Source organism: Periplaneta americana, chromosome 3 (genome assembly GCF_040183065.1).
Source record: "Periplaneta americana isolate PAMFEO1 chromosome 3, P.americana_PAMFEO1_priV1, whole genome shotgun sequence".
In the NCBI taxonomy this organism is placed as follows: domain Eukaryota; kingdom Metazoa; phylum Arthropoda; class Insecta; order Blattodea; family Blattidae; genus Periplaneta; species Periplaneta americana.
The window spans coordinates 18,661,438-18,680,742 of record NC_091119.1 but is presented as its reverse complement, the minus strand read 5'-3'; the positions used below and the strand labels follow the sequence as shown (position 1 = coordinate 18,680,742).

Here is a 19,305-nt window from a genome sequence, read left to right as displayed (position 1 = left end):
AGTCCTAGGCGGGATGCCTTAGACGGCGACGCCACGGCGCGGGACCTTCAGTGAAGTAGTCGTACAAAATTGCGTACGACATAGAGTGCGGTCGTACCTCGTACAATTAGTCAAAATAGTCATAGTTAGATTAGATTAGATTAGATTTATTTATTTAACCTGGTAGAGATAAGGCCGTCAGGCCTTCTCTGCCCCTCTACCAGGGGATTACAACTATAACATGAACAATAAGATTACAATTAATATTAAATTTACAATTACAATTACAATAAAAATTAAAGTACGACAAGAATACCTGATTAATGAAAGCTAGACATTTTATCATAGAAGTTAAGAACAAAGAATATTTTTGTATTTACTAAATTACAAATTAAACCTACAATAACAAAATTCTATAGTGATGAAATTACCGGATATTGAGATATTTTGTGGTAGATTAAAAGAACTATTTACAAGAAACCATGTCTGAACGAGTCTCAATTACTGACCAAGTGCCTAGTAAGTTTGCGCTTGAATTGAATTTTATTTCGACAGTCCCTGATGCTAGCAGGTAGCGAGTTCCAGAGTCTTGGCAGGGCTATTGTGAAAGAGGATGAGTATGAAGAGGTGCGATGGGATGGTATTGTTAGTATTGTTTCATGGCGAGAGCGTGTGTTCAGATTGTGGTGGGAAGAAAGGTAAGTGAAGCGAGACGACAGGTACGAAGGAATAGAAGAGTTCAAGATTTCGAAGAGAAAGAGAAGTGAATGTAAATTTCTTTTCTTATCTAGTTTAAGCCAACCTATTGCTTCCAGGGATGGGGTAATATGATCATATTTACGAACATTGCTTACAAAACGTACACACAAATTATGAGCACGTTGAAGTTTCATTTTGTTGTCGCTGGAAAGGTCAGTCAGTAAAATGTCAGCATAGTCAAAATAGGGAAATACAAGGGTCTGCACAAGGGACTTTTTTAAGCAAGAGGGAAGATGAACATTTATCCTTTTTAGCACATGAATAATAGAATATACTTTTCTGCAGGTTTCTGTGATTTGCATGTCCCAGTTGAGATTATTATCCATGTGAATGCCAAGATTTTTTACCGAAGAACTGAAAGGGATATGCACTGTACTTACTTTAACGGGGGAAATGTCGAGGTGCTTTACAGCGTCGGTTTGCCGTTTGTGTCCTAATATGATTGCTTGTGTCTTTCCAGGATTGATATTAAGATGGAATTTCTTTGTCCATGTCACAATCGAGTCAATGTCTTCGTTCAATTTATCTATAGCGTCATTTATTCGATCTAAGCGGGAAGAGATGTAGCATTGAAGGTCGTCAGCATACAAGTGATAGTTACAATGCCTTACATGAGATGTAATATCACTGACATATATTGTGAACAACAATGGTCCGAGTACCGAACCCTGTGGTATACCTGATGTTATGTTAAGCCAGGAAGAGCTTCGATTCCCGGATACAACACATTGTTGTCTTTCCCGTAAGTAGGATTCGAACCAACTCACAGCAGTCTCTGACAAATGCAGATTTCTCAATTTATGGGTGAGCAGGTCGAAATTTACAGAGTTGAAAGCTTTGCTAAGGTCAAGAAGTGTTAGTATTGTTACTTTATTAGAGTCGATTGCTTCACGAATGTCTTCGGTCACTTTAAGTAGAGCAGTGCTTGTGTTGTGTCCAGTTCTGAAACCTGACTGATACTTGTCGAATAGTTTGTGTTCGTTCATGTAGTTAGTAATTTGTCTGTGTACGATTCTTTCCAGTCGTACGTATGGCAATCCTGTAGACAAGTAACTGCTCCTATAAGCCTATGCCCTCTTGCCAGGAATGCAATTTTTCATAACTCAGACCAGCAAAGTGAGGGGAAAGGTCTACTTATCACATATGAAGACGTTAGCAATCCTACAATAAAGTCACCGTTTTAATACTATTCTACAATTGCTTGATATAATTATCTATAGTCCCGACGCTGTTATTTCAGGCGTGACTCCGCCTCTTTGCTTACGTCTTAGAAAGTGAAGGCTCTATAAAGTCTAGGTAGGTAGTATCGTTCGCCATTTTTGTTCTTTCGTTGCCGAGCTACCAGACGAGGAATCTATTTGCCACACCGTTAAACATTATCATGTCGTAGCTCCTATGATAATAAATCAAACGCAATGTAATTCAGCAAATAATTGAGCGGCAAATAACGTCTTCGTGTGCTTTCTGCGAACGCCAACGAAAGAGCTAAAATGGCGGGCGATTATATTAAGTATTTATTGAGCCTTAAGAAATGAATCAGCGAATCACAAGACGCACACGTTTAAATGTAGCCGACCTGCAACGCGATTGGCTGCCAGAAATCAGAGCGACGGGATTATAGATTCTAGTGTCACGTCTACTTCTTACGAATTCTAAGTAACTGTTATCTTTGTAATAGTGCCCACCATTATCATATCGACCCTTATGTCAAGATACACACACATAATGATAACTGATCACAGTATTAAAAATTCTTCTTTATATAGCAATTGTATTTAATTACTGCCGTTCTGTTACGTCCATAATGAAATTGCTCTAACAATTCATTTTTAATTTCTATGACATCACTTCTTAATTACAAGGAAAAAATTTCCGGGTCCGAGTATCGATCCCGGGACCCTTCGCTTAGCGTGCGAACGCTCTACCGACTGAGCTACCCCGGAACTATACACGACACCGTCACAATTTTTCCTTTTATAACCACACACCTCGCATGAGCTGACAAGACGCCAGAACTCAAATGTGAGTGCACACAAATACTGTGTGACTTAAATTGTGGCTTTCTGTTAACGTGCCTCCAGTAACGAATGTATTATATAAATCTGGCTTTCAGGTAGTAGCTCCCTGTAAAGCAGGTTTGAATAATTTCAAGGAAAAAATTTTCCGGGGCCGGGTATCGATCCCGGGACCCTTCGCTTAGCGTGCGAACGCTCTACCGACTGAGCTACCCCGGAACTATACACGACACCGTCACAATTTTTCCTTTTATAACCACACACCTCGCATGAGCTGACAAGACGCCAGAACTCAAATGTGAGTGCACACAAATACTGTGTGACTTAAATTGTGGCTTTCTGTTAACGTACCTCCAGTAACGAATGTATTATACAAATCTGGCTTTCAGGTAGTAGCTCCCTGTAAAGCAGGTTTGAGTAATTTCAACGAAAAATTTTTCCGGGGCCGGGTATCGATCCCGGGACCCATCGCTTAGCGCGCGAACGCTCTACCGAATGAGCTACCCCGGAACTATACACGACACCGTCACAATTTTTCCTTTTATAACCACACACCTCGCATGAGCTGACAAGACGCCAGAACTCAAATGTGAGTGCACACAAATACTGTGTGACTTAAATTGTGGCTTTCTGTTAACGTACCTCCAGTAACGAATGTATTATACAAATCTGGCTTTCAGGTAGTAGCTCCCTGTAAAGCAGGTTTGAATAATTTCAAGGAAAAATTTTTCCGGGGCCGGGTATCGATCCCGGGACCCTTCGCTTAGCGCGCGAACGCTCTACCGACTGAGCTACCCCGGAACTATACACGACACCGTCACAATTTTTCCTTTTATAACCACACACCTCGCATGAGCTGACAAGACGCCAGAACTCAAATGTGAGTGCACACAAATACTGTGTGACTTAAATTGTGGCTTTCTGTTAACGTGCCTCCAGTAACGAATGTATTATACAAATCTGGCTTTCAGGTAGTAGCTCCCTGTAAAGCAGGTTTGAATAATTTCAAGGAAAAAATTTTCCGGGGCCGGGTATCGATCCCGGGACCCTTCGCTTAGCGTGCGAACGCTCTACCGACTGAGCTACCCCGGAACTATACACGACACCGTCACAATTTTTCCTTTTATAACCACACACCTCGCATGAGCTGACAAGACGCCAGAACTCAAATGTGAGTGCACACAAATACTGCGTGACTTAAATTGTGGCTTTCTGTTAACGTACCTCCAGTAACGAATGTATTATACAAATCTGGCTTTCAGGTAGTAGCTCCCTGTAAAGCAGGTTTGAATAATTTCAACGAAAAATTTTTCCGGGGCCGGGTATCGATCCCGGGACCCATCGCTTAGCGCGCGAACGCTCTACCGAATGAGCTACCCCGGAACTATACACGACACCGTCACAATTTTTCCTTTTATAACCACACACCTCGCATGAGCTGACAAGACGCCAGAACTCAACTGTGAGTGCACACAAATACTGTGTGACTTAAATTGTGGCTTTCTGTTAACGTACCTCCAGTAACGATATCTGGCTTTCAGGTAGTAGCTCCCCGTAAAGCAGGTTTGAATAATTTCAAGGAAAAATTGTTCCGGCGCCGTGTATCGATCCCGGGACCCTTCGCTTAGCACGCGAACGCTCTACCGACTGAGCTACCCCAGTAACTATACACTATATAGTATGCAAATCTAACTTTCGGGTAGTAGCTCCCTGTAAACCAGGTTTGAATAATTTCAAGGAAAAATTGTTCCGGGGCCGGGTATCGATCCCGGGACCCTTCGCTTAGCGCGCGAACGCTCTACCGACTGAGCTACCCCAGGAACTATACACTATACAGTAAAATGTATTATCCAAATCTAGCTTTCGGGTAGTAGCTCCCTGTAAAGCAGGTTTGAATAATTTTTGCAAATTTCTTGACTCGAATGAGACATTTCCCATCGTGATAGGTGCTGTAGTTTTCTAAAAATGTTTTTTTTTTTTTTTTTTTCGTTGTTGGTAACTCTATAGCATCTATTAGATGCTTTATGGTTGTGCTAACAGATGGCGTTATTTGTCAACAATGTGACGCTGAAACTTGTGTTCAGGTTACTGCCCAGCAACAGTCCTGATGTATTTTTATACATGTGATGATTAGTTAATTAATAATAACCCGGCACACTCATATTCATAAAAATTTCCAAGACTCTAGACACCCAGGGAATTCCTCTTCCTCAAGAAAAATTCACCGAGAGCCTAATCGCGAATCTAACCTGGAACCTCCCGATCTGGACGCCAGCACGCTGACCAACAGACCACGGAGGCAGTCAAAAATGTTTCGTAAGCAACAAAATTATACATATAGATATAAGTATAGTTAGATCATTTAAATTAGTCTCATTTGGTAGAGAAATTTACAAGCTAGGTAACGTATGAAATAAAAATACCGTATATATAACAAACAATTTGCAACATTTATCTAATTTTTATCTCTTGCGCATACTACACGTAGTCTAACATCTCTATATAAACGCGAATTATACATAGAGTAAGAAGCGGGGTGGTCTGGCTTGGTGATAGTAGGGATATGTATGCGTTAACAGTGAAAGGACTGTATAAATCTGAATTTAGGCACGAAGATATGAAGATGGACTTATAAGTCAGAAGATAGAAAAATAAAATAATTGAAGACCTCCCTCAAAGAAGGTTGTATGTCATAGTCATATGAAAAAATATACATGATATACAACCTTCTTTGAGGGAGGTCTTCAATACGAAGATGGAAGAAAAATAAAATAATTGAAGACCTCCCTCAAAGAAGGTTGTATGTCATAGTCATATGAAAAAATATACATGATATAGAACCTTCTTTGAGGGAGGTCTTCAATACGAAGATGGACTATAGTCTGAAAATAGGAGCTGGACCGGCCAACCAGCAAAAAGATGAATACAAAAAATAAAGGAGCCGCAACGGGTTTAAAGCCTACTTATAGTATGAATACAGGAATCTAGGGAGATTTGATGATGGACTTATAAGTCAGAAGATAGGAAGATAATTGAAGACCTCCCTCAAAGAAGGTTTGTATGTCATAATCATATGAAAAAGTATATGATATACAACCTTCTATGACTATGACATAAACCTTCTTTGAGGGAGGTCTTCAATATGAAAATGGACTATAGTCTGAAGATTGGAAGACAGGAAGATGGACCGGCCAACCAGCAAAAAGGTGGAAACAGGAAATAAAAGTACCGTTGCGGCTTAGCAGATTCCTACGATCCCAAGTCAGCCTACCGGCGGTGGTTGCCGACCCCGATTAATTTTTTCCTTCGTTGCTTTGCTTATGATGAAAGACTGCCCGAAGATGGGTAAAACATAACTGGTCAATGATGAAAATTTGAAAATAAAATTTTCAAAATGTGTACGTATGGCCATGAAACGATCAGGCCCGGGTTCAAATCCTGGTTGGGAGGACAAGTTACCTAGTTTTTTCTCTCGATCATTTGAAGAAGAATTGCTGGGTAACTTTCAACTATACATTTACAGTCTTAATAATAAACCGTGTACAGTTTTTATACGAGACTTATGCAGAGTTGAGACACAAAACGTTACTAATAAACCGTGAATAAGCTATGGACGTATAAACAGGCTGTAACTATACAATGGGAATTGCTTTGCTGTAGTAATATACACGAAACCCCTTGTTTAAGCGTTGTATATAGGGAAAAAATGGCTGCCCCTCTAACAGCTGTTCGTATCGACTGTCATTTTATGATGACGTTTACCTTGTAACCACAGAAGAACAAACCACAGATCATAGAATTATTAGAATAATATTGCTGTAGCTTGTACTCTTTGACCAAAATGTAGTGTGGTAATCGATTAGAGCCAGTTGTACTATCGATATTTAACACGCCACACTAGAGCGCTCTACCGGATCCAGTAGAGAACCTCAGATATTCTATTATCTTTCGTAACGAAGTAATGACGAAACTATGACGTAGCTGTGTAACAGTTATACTGTTATACACGACGTATGTAGTGATTATTAGTAAGGAATTTACACACCACTTATAAACGAGCTACTCATTGTATAAGACAGTTAACGGTCTGTATATAGAGTTTTTATTAGTAAGACCGTTATTATACCTCAACTTCATTCTGGACATGAACTGATAATCCAAATGTAATTTAACAATGTTAACAATTGAAATACCCGCGCGGGAAGGCAATGGCAATCTTGCGAACTTCATTTCCAATAAGCCACGCGCCCCTATTTTTTACTTATCATCATAATCATCATCATCATCATCATCTTCATCACGGCATAAGCCTTGTGGCCGTCTTCAAGAAAACTGATCCGACCATCCCATCCGTGGACTGCCGACATTTCTTCTACCTACAGGTTTATACTTTATACTAGTGGCTTGTGCAGCAAATGCTGCAAACTGAGTTCATTAGACGTTCAAATATACATTTTTCAGATTTATTTTCAATGAAGAATACCAAACATTCGGAAAGTTATTTGCTTCCATAAGTGAAAGCGTGGGGGGGGGGAAATAAAAGAGGAATAGAAGAAGAAGAAGAAGAAGAAGAAGAAGAAGGAAATAGAAAGAAAGACAGATAGAAATAAAGCAGAGACAAGCAGTAAAGAAAGGTCAGAACCTGCGACTGCTGAGGATATAGCAATGGTATTAGATATGATTAAAAAATGTGGGGATGTGATCAAAAAGTACTAGTAAAGGGTAATTGTATTTGTAAATGATAGAGAAGTATAGGGGAGCGAGAAAGTGTATAAGCTGATGTGTAGAGAGAAATATAAGTATTTATAGGAAGTGAGGGTATTGTGAAAGGATTAGGTATAAGTGGAATAGAGAGAAAGTTAAAAGTGAGAGCAAATATGAATGAGTGAAAAGTGAAAAAGGGTTAAGAGAAATGAACAAGTGACAGCATAAAATTAGTACCCACATTTGAACGTTGGAACAGTAAATGAATATAAGAGAAAGATAGGAGAAAAGGTCAAAGAACAAATAAGGCAAATAATTCAATATGATAATTTATAGAGAATAAGTGAAATTGAAATCTTAGTGAATAGTAGTTAGAGGGAAAAGGGGGTTTGAAAGGCGTATATAAATTTAGACATATTACGATTAATGATCAAATAGAGAATAGCAAACGAAATGTAGGAGAAATACTGAAAGGGAGATTGAACAAGTAATAATAAAAAAAAAGGTACATAGTTTAATTGGTAGAAGTTGTGTAGACGTGTACTGCAAATATGTGTTACTGTATGTGTTAATGGTGGTACCGGATACAGAAATGTGAAGTACACCATTACATGTAAAGAAGTGCTGTGACCAAATATACCAAATATCAAATATTTGCTTCCATAACAATGAAAGATACTCTCTCTCGAGCCAATACTGAAGAGAACCACGCATATAAATATCGCACACGGCCATTAAATATATGAAAAAGACCCAACCCCACTTGATTAATAATTACCATATTGTTATCTTACGTAAGTTTTATAGCATTCAGTAACATATACTATATAGCCGCCACTCAGTAAAATATAGAAATCAAAATCTAATTTAAGTTATTCTCTACATCTACTTATATAACCCCAAAACGTTTCACTTTCATATCATCAATATAGCATTAATATGTATAATTAATGAAAAATAGTCACATCAAGGCATTAACTACAATAATATTTCATTTCTAATGGTAATAATGTCATCAAACCACTTCAAGTTTTGTAGTTATTAATATACAATACACAGCTGTGCCCAGAAAATTACACACCACAGAATCGAACCTGTAAATTATTTTTAGTAAGTTAAGTTTTTAATGACCAATTTAATTTGAGCTCTAAATATGTCAGCATTCTTGCAGATCATGGCCTTCGTGTAATATTGTTTACTGTAGTATGTGTCTTGTTTTATTCTGAAATGCAACACGGCCGACTTGATGCTCGCTTCGCTTCTCCTTTACAAAAAAGCGAAGGGAATATCAAGTCGGCCGTGAATGCTATTAGCTAGTTCTCAAAACTGACGACAGATGGATTTTGGAAAAAAGGAAAATGATGTAGGAAAATTGACATTTCACTGAAAACTACTATTTTTCCGAAAAACTTTGGGTTCGAAGCTTCAAAATGAGGGGTCATTTATTAAAATCCGTTCTGCCGTTTTCCCGTAATTTCCATTACCAGTTCAAATTATATATATAGATTATTATTTGTGGTATACGATCTTCATCCATTCTTTGTATATGATCTTGCCATCTTTGTCTGTATTCAATGATTGTTTCATTTAGACTCTGAATTTCCAATTCTTTTCTAATATCTTCATTTCTCTTTTTATATATGAATCTATAACCTGCCACCTGTCTCAAAAATTTAATCTCAGCAGCCTCTATTTTCTTCTGTTGTGAGATAGTCAAAACCCAACTTTGACACCCATAAAGCAAGGTTGGGATCGCCATTAGTTTGTAAAGTTTTAACAGTGTTGCTCTATTACAATTTTTGAAAGTTCTTTTTATTGTATTTATTTGTAATATTTCGAAAAAAAAAATTGCGATAGTTATTCGAGAAAATACGGTGGGCTATTTATATTGGCCCCTTTCTTTGCTGGACACTGTACGATATAAGATAGGCACTGCCTGTATATACAGATATGTATAACTTTCTTTTGTAAAATAACTTTTAAAAATAATTCACATTATTCCGACATAGCCTAGGCATACATGTAAATTTGAATTTAAAAAAGACTTTCAAAACGGCAGAATACGTATAATCTATTAGCCTATATCAGTCAATTTAAAAGCTAGTTTTTTATGGTTTATTTAACGACGCTCGCAACTGCCGAGGTTATTTCAGCGTCGCCGGTGTGCCGAAATTTTGACCCGCAGGAGTTCTTTTACATGCCAGTAAATCTACTGACATGAGCCTGTCGCATTTAAGTACACTTAAATGCCGTCGACCTGGACCGGGATCGAACCCGCAACCTCGAGCACAGAAGACCAACGCTATGCCAACTGCGCTACCGAGGCCGACTTCAGAAGCTAGTACAGTAGTATCAGAGTTGTAAGCTCCAAAACCGGTTGTGGAGCTAGAGAGTGCAGTCGGAGCGTGAACTTGCTTATGTCTGTGGGAACACCGGAGCACGCAACGAGTCATAGTGGAGCGCTCCGCTCCGTTTAGTCTCTGTCTGACAACGCTGAGCTAGTACAGGGACATCATTTTATTTTTACTTCAATTTTTATTGTACCTGCGTTTCTGAATGTACTACTCGACTCCCACCGCTTTCACTAATGTCCTTGCTAACGTCAGTCACACAAACTTATGGCTAGCAGTGAAGCAAACAGTACAAAGTACAGTGTGTTTCAGAAATATGTTGCGTATTCTATAGAAGAAAGAGCTTATATTATTGAAGTTTATTTTCACACAGTTATGGTGTGTAGCGTAACTGAATTTATCTGTGTGGACTGAGCACAAGTGAAGATTAGAGTTCCCGAAAGTACGGTACCCTATAATATGGTACGGTACTTAACAGCATTATTTAAACAAGAGTTTTGTTTTACTGTTTGTAGGTATGAAGGACAATGATGGAAACTGGAATTACAATGTAACCGAATGTGAACAACAGTTTTTCTTGTTTTTTTTTTCTTCACAATTTCCTGATTATATCATTACGGAATATTTTCGTAGAAATGTCATTAATCTGGTAGATAAATTTAAAGCAACACAGTGTACAGAATGGAAGAAAAGTGTAATATGGCCAACTAAGGTGACAGAAGATGCTGTAGAAGATGCTAGAGAAAGGATGGAGTGAGGTCGTAATAAGTCGGTCAAGAAGTTAGCTGTAGAAATTGGGGTTTCTTACGGAAGTGCTCACAAAATTCTCAGGAATAAATTAGGTTAGCAATATGCTGAATAAAGTAGACATTACATAATGTATATAACCGCCTGAAGAATTGAATTTGTGAAAAAAATTGTTACTATTCTACTGTTTTTTGATAAAATACTGTAACGTAATGACAAACTGAAAATCGTAATACTATATTTCCCTGTAACATAAATGGATGCACTACTTTTCTCTCCTCCTATAGCTAGTAAAATGATTTGTTTACATATTTCACTAGCAACTCCAAACTCCTGTAATGGGAGGGGGGTAACAGTGTTTCCGAGTATAGCCAGGTTAATGTTAAAAATGTTAGTAAAAATAAAGTGATTTCCCTGTACATCATAAATATACAAACATAAAAAATAATCAGGAGTTCAATACGTTCTAGCTCCCTGAAACAGACACGAGATCACGGACTTACAATCCATCGCAAAAGATGACAGATACTTAAACCAATCTTCTCTGCTAGGAATCGAACCTGAGTCCGTAGATTTATTAGTGAATGTACTATCAGCGGAAGCTATTAGCCCTACATGGTACTGCAGTAAGTTTCCGATTACTCGAATGTGAATATGCGGTTTGCAGGTCATTCTTGCTTCCTTCCCTGAATTTGCATTGCGAGTGGTATCTTTTATGACGTAATAAAGCATCGCCTGCATTCAGTTCATGACAGGCTGTTATTACAATTTACTTGCAACTTAAATCAAGCACCATGTCTATTGTTCTTTGTATTCGGACGGAGAAATTAAAAAATCTATACTAATAATAAATCTCTAGCCGAAATTTTTCTGGTAATTTTCGATTTTCCAAAAATAATTGATCCTAACATATATAATTAACCACCCTGAAACCGAAAATCGCATTTTTGAAATTTTTGTTTGTATGTCTGTCTGTATGTTTGTTACCTTTTCACGCGATAATGGCTGAACCGATTTATATGAAAATTGGAATATAAATTAAGTTCGTTGTAACTTAGATTTTAGGCTATATGGCATTCAAAATACTTTATTTAAAAGGGGGGTTATAAGGGGGCCTGAATTAAATAAATCGAAATACCTCGCTTATTATTGATTTTTGTGAAAAATGTTACATAACAAAAGTTTCTTTAAAAATGATTTCCGATAAGTTTTATTCTTTCCATAATTTTGATAGGACTGATATTTAATGAGATAAATGAGGTTTAAAATTAAAATAACGCCACCTAAGACGCTGCAACGAATTAAGAACAAATGTCTTCGTCTATAAGGGGCCTTGGACAACAACAATCGAAACAGGGGCCTTGGACATCAACAATCGAAAGCTATTAAACATAGCCTACAGAGAATGTTTCTGTGTTTGCATGAAGTAATATCAGAAGCTAAATTAACCGATTTGTATAATTAATTATTATTTCATCATTGGAAAGTGTAGTTTCTCTAGATGGACATAATGCTATAATGTTATTACAGTAACGCCTGAGTAAATCGAGGACAGGTAAGATTAAAATAGCTTTTTATGCACAGAAAATTTGATAGGCTATTTTGTACATTCGTTTTCTGTATTTCTTAAAATAATATTTATGTACACTCATTTTAATCTCAGAGAATTAACGAACAACGAGAGTGTATTGATTTAGTATGCAGTAATAGTACGTTAGCTTAGCAATCCATTATTTTATAATTCAAATTTTAACTATGCTCAATTGAATCGTGTTAAAATACATAAAATATATATGCAATAATGCAATGCAAAAAAATTGGGTAATGAGCGAAGCAGATTATCTTGCGCTGTTGTAAAAGTTGTTCCCTGGATCAAACGTCCTATTTTAATTATGTAATTACTTTATATTTATTTCTAACAGGTGCAGCGGAGCGCACGGGTACGGCTAGTAAATAAATAAAAATAGAAAAGTTACACGTGTGAACAATTCAGATAGCCTACATCTGTTTCGTTAGTATTTCTAAGTCTTCGATTGCAATTGTCTTTTTTTTTTTTATTATCTTAATGGCTGAAAAACTAAAACAGTTCTACTTATAAGAACGAATCTTATTTATTTATTTATTTTATTGCTAGTAAGTTTGAAATGAATACAAGTTAATAAATACAACGAAAGATAAACTAACCACTCCTGAATGAGTAAGACTCGTGCTCAGGAGGGGATTCCAATACAGACAAAAATAAAATTAAAATTGAGAGTGAATACAGATCTAATAGTGTGTAATATGTTTAAACCCAAACTATAAATCCAATACAATTTTCTTTCAGTAATTTGGAGAGGATTCGTGGTTGAAATATGATTGGAATAAAATTTGTTTAATAATCTGGGACCTTGACTCATGCTAAGATAAAAAGCTGCATTGGTTCAGACAAACGGAGAGAATTTATATTTTTAGTTCTACATTTATGTATATACCTTTCAAAGTTATTAAAATTGCTATGAAAATATTTTAATAAAATAAAATAATACATTTGTTTAATATCGAAAACTTTGAAGTGTTTAAACAACAATTCAGTTAGATAATCTTTCTGCTTATTTAACCAAATTTTTAATACTTTTTTCTGTAGTAAAATTAACGGATAAAGGTTGGATTTATAAGTTCCACCCCAACCTATGATAGCATCTATACTAATAATAAATCTGTAGCCGAAATTTTTCTGGTAATTTTCGATTTTCGACAAATAATTGGTCCTAACATATATAATTAACCACCCTGAAACCGAAAATCGCTTTTTTGAAATTTTTGTTTGTATGTCTGTCTGTCTGTATGTTTGTTACCTTTTCACGCGATAATGGCTGAACCGATTTCGATGAAAATTGGAATATAAATTAAGTTCGTTGTAACTTAGATTTTAGGCTATATGGTACTCAAAATACATTATTTAAAAAGGGGATTATAAGGGGGCCTGAATTAAATAAATCGAAATATCTCGCTTATTATTGATTTCTGTGAAAAATTTTACGTAACAAATGTTTCTTTAAAAATAATTTGCGATAAGTTTTATTCCTTCAAAAATTTTGATAGGACTGATATTTAATGAGATAAATGAGTTTTAAAATTAAAATAACTGCCATCTAAGGCCGTGTAATGAATTAAAAAAGAAATGATTTCGTCTATAAGGGGCCTTGGACAGCAACAATCGAAAGCTGTGAAAGATAGCCTACAGAGAATGTTTCTGTGTTTGTATGAAGTAATATCGGAAGCTAAATTAACCGATTTCTATAATTAATTATTATTTCACCATTGGAAAGTGTAGTTTCTCTAGATGGACATAATGCTATATTGTTATTACAGTAACTTCTGATATAATATAATATAATATAATATAATATAATATAATATAATATAATATAATATAATATAATATAATATAATATAATATAATATAATATAATATAATATAATATAATATAATATAATATAATATAATATAAGTTATTTGAAGGGTTCAGAACCATAGTGGGCCAAGCGCCATTTACTGAATACGTAGAAAACAAGGGTTAAAATTAAGTTATTACCATAATTCAATGGAAACCTATAACAAGGAAAATAAAATATACACTTTAAATCTAAATGATGTCAATGTTCATTAAACTATGGTTGCATGTAATAAAAATTAAGAAACATGTTACAGGAATTGTCGTTGCACCAAATGAGTGTCTCTGGACCAAAATGATCGCATTTTAATTATTTGGATGCAATTTAAATTAAGTAACATATTAAGCGATTTATCCTTCTATCAAACACGAATGTTCCCTGGATCAAATGTCCTATTTTAATTATGTAATTAATTTATATTTATCTCTAACGGGTGCAGCGGAGCGCACGGTTACGGCTAGTACATAAATATAGATTGAAATATTGCTAAATAAATTATACGTAAACAGTTAATTGACAAAATAGTTCTTAGAATAACAAAGTAACATAATGTTTTACGTAATTTATTACAAATATAATGAATATGATTATTCCATTTTAAATGATTATCAATAATTATAACTAAGTATTTAACCTCATTAACTTAATTAATAACTCAAAAATTGCAATTTATATCGGAACAATCAGTATTATGTATTTTAATTTGTAGTACAGATGAAATTGGTTTATTACCTTTATCATTTAAAGAAAATGGGATAGCTATTGTTTTATCTTTATTAATTACAAGTGAATTTAAATCGAACCATTTTTTATTAATTTTAAGCCGCAATTTGCATTATAATAAGCATCAGTCCAAGTTTTTCCACTAAAAAGTAAAACAGTATCGTCAGCATACGAATATAAATCACCTTCATATTCTTTATGGTCTATCCTTAAAAGGTCATTAATATATATTAAAAATAAAATCGGTCCAAGGACTGAGATGACAAGAGATTGAGAAATTAAGGGCGAATCGGATTCTAAGCTGGAGGTGGATTATGAAATATAATATAAAGGAAGGAAATTAAACGCAGAATAAATATGGGAAATGCGTGTTATTATTCGGTTGAGAAGCTCTTATCATCCAGTCTGCTGTCCAAAAATCTGAAAGTTAGAATTTATAAAACTGTTATATTACCGGTTCTTCTGTATGGTTGTGAAACTTGGACTCTCACTCTGAGAGAGGAACATAGGTTAAGGGTGTTTGAGAATAAGGTGCTTAGGAAAATATTTGGGGCTAAGCGGGATGAAGTTACAGGAGAATGGAGAAAGTTACAGAACACAGAACTGCACGCATTGTATTCTTCACCTGACATAATTAGGAACTTAAAATCCAGACGTTTGAGATGGGCAGGGCATGTAGCACGTATGGGCGAATCCAGAAATGCATATAGAGTGTTAGTTGGGAGACCGGAGGGAAAAAGACCTTTAGGGAGGCCGCGACGTAGATGGGAGGATAATATTAAAATGGATTTGAGGGAGGTGGGGTATGATGATAGAGATTGGATTAATCTTGCACAGGATAGGGACCGATGGCGGGCTTATGTGAGGGCGGCAATGAACCTTCGGGTTCCTTAAAAGCCATTTGTAAGTAAGTAAGTAAGTAAGTAATATAAAGGCTGCACAATGTCAAGAAAAACAAGATCTATTACGCAAATATCGCTGAAGTGTGGTAAAACTGGTGGTAATTCGAAACTTGAAAGTTTACAAAAGTCAATCTAAGGAAAAAAATCAGATGTAGGCCTACATGTAGTCCTTCTATATTAAACTAATTCAGGGCCCAGATCGACCAGCCGAATGATGGCCACATGCGGAAGCAGAGGTGGACGATCATCCAACCAAAATGGAGGCATCGTGTAGATAGCATGATCCCGCCAGCCGTTATAATGCATCGCGATGCTGGGTGGGTACCGGTCTCTAGCCAAAATTTCTTCCCCAATGAGGACTTGAACCAGCGTGCATTCTGTAACGCGAGTCCTAGGCAGGATGCCTTAGACCACGACGCCATAACGCGGGATGTCCTTCTACAGTGGTTAAATTTAAAATGAATTGGTGGGATATAGCCCTACTTTCTCATTGTACACTACGAAATAACTTGTTTTTCACATTATTAATATTAGCCAACATTCCTGTCTGCGATATACACAATTAATTAATTGAAGATTTTAGTCCCTCGGGATTTTAGAGTCGTTAAAAATCTTACTCTTCATTAACAAGGATAATCGCAAATTTTATAGTCCATAGCAAAAGTATCTACGTATATTATATCGACTATTTCGTTTATATGGCGTCATTCCATTTTCGACCAATGAAGTGTAATGAAATTTTTAATTCCAACCAATCACAGTCAGACTTTGCGATAATTTCTGCAGCTAGATTTATCGCTATCAATTTATCGCATGGTCGTTCTTTTGTTTAGTCGTTGTCGCCAACTGTTTCCCCGTAAATTGATGATCATGAATACATTAAGATGCAACTACACGGTTAAACTTTTCTTTCAACTTTAAAGCAATGAATGCAAGATTGATATTTAATATTAATTAATAGGGCCTATATTTACGCAGTGAAGACCACGTTCAAAACGGCGCACCATGTAGACACAAAATCTTTATGCATCTTAATTGAACGTACCTTTTAAACTTGATTCTATTCTTCCCAGATTGCACGCATACGCGATTGGAATATTGAACTGTGTAGTTGCAGTTTTAGTTCCGTTACACACTACAGCGAGAATGCGTTTGTCGAGCTATAAAAATGCTTTCGTGTAGCACTCATTGTAAGTAACGGTCGAAACAAGGCACAGCTGACATTGGTCCTGCTTCCACAGGTAGGCCTAACGTAACCTATAAAATTGTAGCCTATAACATTTGTATTGAAATTAAACTATTAATAGACGTTCAAATTTATGTAACATCATCGCATATTAAACTCAAAGACCTTGCATAGTAATAATGTCTTTGATCAAACTGCCTTTCGTATGGCGTAATAAAATTCGTGTTTTAATTAAGCCTATCTATACAGAGATGCTTCACTGTGTAGCAACATGTCTCACTGTGAATACATAAGCATTGATATATAGCTGTCCCCACTGTTACTGTTAAATTAAATTATGATTTCAGCAGATAATGAAAATGTATTTGTTATTATAATAATAAGAGAAAAGTGAAGTACATGTAATTAACAATGTTAAACCTGTATTTCGATTTTCGCAATTGGCATTACTGAATAATAACATCGAATTTCTTTATTGCAATAATCGATATTCCTCTACGAGTTTTTCAACTTCACAATGTTTGAATACGTTAAGTAATCGTTAATATACAATTATTAACATTTTGTGATCGAATTTTAGGGATACATTATTTAAATTTTTATTTTATTCACGAAATAGTCCTAATAAATGTCACTCGAGGTCTGAGATTTCCCAGATAAATCCACTCGCTTCGCTCGTGGATTTATCGGCACATCTCAGACCTCTCGTGACATTACTACAGATAAAAATCGACATAATATTGATATTTATCGACATTTTCTTGAGTACAACATATGAATATAACATACGAGATTTGATATTTTCTGTGCCTATTCTATTTTGTTTGTAACTACGATTTATAAATTAGTATGAACATATAATTGTATAATTTTATTATTGTATCTTATGTATATTCCTATGATTGAGGTTCTCACTGATATATACCTCTAATGTCAGGCAGTACATCCTACTTGACGATCTGTCAGAAGAAGAACAATTGAGGACCGTTTTTATAAAAACTTGCTAACTGAAAAAAACTAAATTTTACAGGAGAGACAAAAAACTGAATGAAGACAAATAGGTTATAAGTGCAACCATCACACTTTGACACACTATAATGAAGAGAAATAATTCAATTTTACTAAGATAATTTTAACATCGTGTAGAGGCCTGTTTTATGTTAACGAATCCACCAGAATCTCAATTTTGCAAATTTTTCTGTTAGTAAGTTTTGCAAAAACGGTCCTCAATTTGTTTGTATAAATCTGAAGTCTGATTAAAGTAACATGTAGCTAATCGGCGATGTATGCAATGGAGGGGGAAAGGAACTGGCCACCCTACTCCATTATCCCCTGGCCTAGTTGCCTCATAAGTGGTGTCTTTTGGTATCACTTGTGAGGTTCAGATCTGTCTTCGGACAGTTGACTAAACAACTTATTTATATTCCATGTCCAAACAATGTATCTGTGTAATGGAAATTAAACTACTACCAAATAGCTTAGGCCTACTATAATAATACCGGACAGCTGTATACTAGCAGTATTGACGTGAGCGCGAAATATCGCGGACTTGACATCTAGCGGAGCGGCGTGGAATTACGTCCACATATACAAATATTAACATAGCGGAAATCGGACTATTGTTTAAAACGTGGGTTACTAATGTGGAATAATATACGAGACACTTAAGAAATGTTGAATAGTACCGTATTTAATGTAACATTATTTTATATCAAAGCTGCATATTATGAGAAATATTGCACGCTTCATATTATTTTCCGTAATTAATTATTGTTGCGTATGTTTTCTTTGCTTTAGTGAGACAAAATTAATTCTGACATTAAGAATGAATTCACAATAACGCTTTATATACCCATTGCTGACAATTGCAAAGATAAAAATGGTAGTAATCTGATGCTTGTAATAATTAGTAAAGGCATGTGGACAACAATAAAACTTAATTTGAAAAAAAACCTTAAAATTTCTAATATATTTTAACTTCTATTCATTTATTAGGCCTAAATAAAAGAGCTAATTTTTATTGTTGTATCAACACAGAGACAAAGGCATTAGGACTAATGAAGAATTTTGTTGACTCACGTTTTATGAACCCTCGGAAATCGAAAGTACGATTTGGAGCAATTTGTAATGCTGTAATTGTAGCAATTATAAACAGCACATATACACCCTGACATTTTAACACAGCACTAATTAATAAAACTATTAACTAGCCCAGCAACAATATACATTGCAGTTGATTACAGCTTGTTTCGCGAGTACCTCCACACCGGCCGCCTAGATAGCAGCACCAGCGTCGTTCGCGCGAAAAACTGCTAGCTGTCCGGTATTATTATAGTATGGTGTTTGCTACTACTACAACACCGATATTGTACCGACGGATACCGATATATCGATAACCAAACCTCTAACCCACTGTAGTGAAGGACTAAACATCCAACCGAAAAGTAAGTAGTATATATTTAATTACGAAGCATTCCACCATTCGAGTGACTTCTGAGACT

At 35.7% G+C, this 19,305-nt stretch overlaps 1 protein-coding gene and 4 non-coding genes across 5 annotated transcripts in view; all 5 read right to left on the bottom strand.

Moving 5' to 3' along the window:
* eya (eya transcriptional coactivator and phosphatase 2) overlaps positions 1-19,305 on the bottom strand; it is a 630,584-nt gene that overhangs the window by 603,613 nt on the left and 7,666 nt on the right. The gene's annotated exons all lie outside the window — the stretch shown is intronic.
* Positions 2,900-2,972, bottom strand: TRNAS-GCU (transfer RNA serine (anticodon GCU)). Its single transcript has one exon. It is a non-coding gene; the product is annotated as a tRNA-Ser (tRNA).
* TRNAS-GCU (transfer RNA serine (anticodon GCU)) lies at positions 3,482-3,554 on the bottom strand. Its single transcript has one exon. It is a non-coding gene; the product is annotated as a tRNA-Ser (tRNA).
* Positions 3,773-3,845, bottom strand: TRNAS-GCU (transfer RNA serine (anticodon GCU)). The gene has a single exon. It is a non-coding gene; the product is annotated as a tRNA-Ser (tRNA).
* TRNAS-GCU (transfer RNA serine (anticodon GCU)) lies at positions 4,501-4,574 on the bottom strand. Its single transcript has one exon. It is a non-coding gene; the product is annotated as a tRNA-Ser (tRNA).